The 2,370-nt window shown below is 30.3% G+C and overlaps 1 protein-coding gene across 2 annotated transcripts in view; it reads right to left on the reverse strand.

Moving 5' to 3' along the window:
* LOC112022898 (leucine-rich repeat protein 1) overlaps positions 1-2,370 on the reverse strand; it is a 36,629-nt gene that overhangs the window by 1,720 nt on the left and 32,539 nt on the right. Inside the window, exon 1 of one of the 2 annotated variants that reach the window (XR_010629672.1) lies at positions 173-477. The exons of the other annotated variant lie outside the window; for it this stretch is intronic. The gene's annotated coding sequence lies outside the window, so the exon portion shown is untranslated. Of the gene's footprint in view, positions 1-172; positions 478-2,370 lie in introns of those variants that run through there. 2 annotated transcript variants of the gene reach the window in all.

Genomic DNA, 2,370 nt, shown 5'->3' on the forward strand with positions numbered 1-2,370 from the left:
AAAAAAAGTGAAAACCAGTGACACTCAAATTCCTTGAAAAACTCGGAATTTTAATTAAACATCGCAGCAAAGCAAATTTCCAAATACAGCAATTCGAAATTCCAACTTACAGCTAAAATTACAAGAACATAAAAAAGAGAAAAGAAAAGAAGAGCGAGAAAGAATCACTAACCTTCGGCATTAGCAGAAACCTTTGATACAAAACCAAACAACAGAATTGAACAGAGAAAAGCGCAAAGCGAAACCAAAGCCACCAACCGCTCCATTAATAATAATAATTCCATATATCCTTAAATAGAATTCATGAGTTGTTATTACAAAGTCCCTGAACCACTTCTGGGTTCAAAAATCATTAAAATTCTCGAACCCCGTTGACCGATCGTTTTGCTTGTTGATAATTGGTGAAGAAACAAAGAAGAAAATGCATGCAGCAACAGAGAGAGAGAGAGAGAGAGTCAAATAGTCAGACAAACAAAGAACTAAATACTAAAATAATTTAGACAGAGAACTGAGAATTTTCAAACATACAGTTCAACAAAAGCAGGTAAAGAAAAGAGGTGGGCTGGGCTTACAAGTAGGGATGGCCATGGGAGGGTATACCCATATCCAACCCAATTAATTTATCTATGGATACCCAATTAGTATCCATATCCAATTGTTATACGATTTGTTTATCCATGGATATTTATACCCTACCCAAATTTAATTTTTATAAAATCACCAAATATGCTCAAAAACTACTAAAAAGACTAAAATATCCACAAAATCTATAAAATGAGCAAAGTGCCTATGAAACTTCTAAAATCACTAATTATGCTTAAAAACCACTAAAATGATCAAAATATCTCAAAATCTCTAAAATGAGCAAAATTATCATAAAATTTTTAAAATGACCAAAATACCCCAAAAATCACTAAATATGCTAAAAAAATCACTTAAAATTACCAAAATACTCCCGAAACCTAAAAAATTACCAAATACCCATGAAACCTAAAAAATGTTCAAAATACCCTCGAAACCCAAAAATTACCAAAATACCCCCTATACCTAAAAAATGACCAAAATACCCCCGAAACATAAAATTTGAATGAAATAACCCCCTAAACCTAAAAAATGATAAAAATACCTCCAAAACCTAAAAACTTACTGAAATACTCTTGAAACTTAAAAATTACCAAAATACCCTCAAAACCTAAAAAAATGACCAAAATATCTCTGAAATCTAAAAACTTACTAAAACACCCCTAATACTTGAAAATTACCAAAATACACTCGAAACCTAAAAATTGACCGAAATACCCCGTAAACCTTAGAAATTACTAAAATACCCCAAAAACCTATAAAATGACCAAAATACTCCCGAAATCTATAAAATAAAAAAAATGCCCCTAAAACCTATATGAAGGTAAAAATACACCATAAACCTAAAAAAATGTCTGAAATACCCTCAAACCTATAAAATGACCAAAATACGCCATAAACCTGTAAAATGATCAAATACGCCCAAAACCTCTGAAATGACCAAAAATAACCCCAAACCTCTAATATTACCAAAAATACCCCGAAACCTATAAATCGACCAAAATAGCCCTAAACCTCTAAAACAACCAAATACTCCCAGAAAATATCTAAAATGACCAAAACACTCTTGAAACCTTTAAAGTGACTAAAATACCCCTAAACCTGTAAGATGACCAAAATACATCTATAGCATCTTAAATTACCAAAATAGAGGTTTGGGGTATTTTAGATGTTTCGAGGGTATTTTTGTCAAGATCAAAGATTTTAAGAATATTTCAGTCATTTTGTAAGTTTTAAGGAAATTTTGGTAATTTTTTAGGTTTTGAGATTATTTTGATCATTTTTTGGTCATCCCTACTTACAAGTCAATGTCTTATTATTATTATTATTTATATGGTGATATTTATTTTGGGTATATTGTGATAGTTTTGGTATTATATATTAAGACAAAACTACCTAGGTACCCTTTTTAAAATTAAAACAACTGTCCACTTACTTAACAGTACACTGCCGTCTCTTTCTCCGTTTATTTCTTTTCCTTCTTTTTTTTTTTTTTTTTTTTCCCCACATGTTTTCAGACTAAATAAAACATTCCCGCGTATAAAATGAGATAAAAAAAAAAAAAAAAAAAAACAAATAAGCTAGGGCCAAACACATAGATATGTGTCTTTTTATTTAGTTCAATTTTTAAACCAAAAAAAAAAAAAAAAAAACCATTGGAAAACAAGTTCATGAAAATATGTACTTGGTCAAGAGTAGTCATGTAGTCCAATTAGTACTTCTTAGTATTTTCTTTAGAGATGTCCATAGTTCAAATCCCCCTCCCCCAACTATTAAATTATCAACTGA

The sequence above is a fragment of the Quercus suber genome, unplaced genomic scaffold, assembly GCF_002906115.3.
Source record: "Quercus suber isolate HL8 unplaced genomic scaffold, Cork oak 2.0 scaffold_107, whole genome shotgun sequence".
Taxonomy (NCBI): domain Eukaryota; kingdom Viridiplantae; phylum Streptophyta; class Magnoliopsida; order Fagales; family Fagaceae; genus Quercus; species Quercus suber.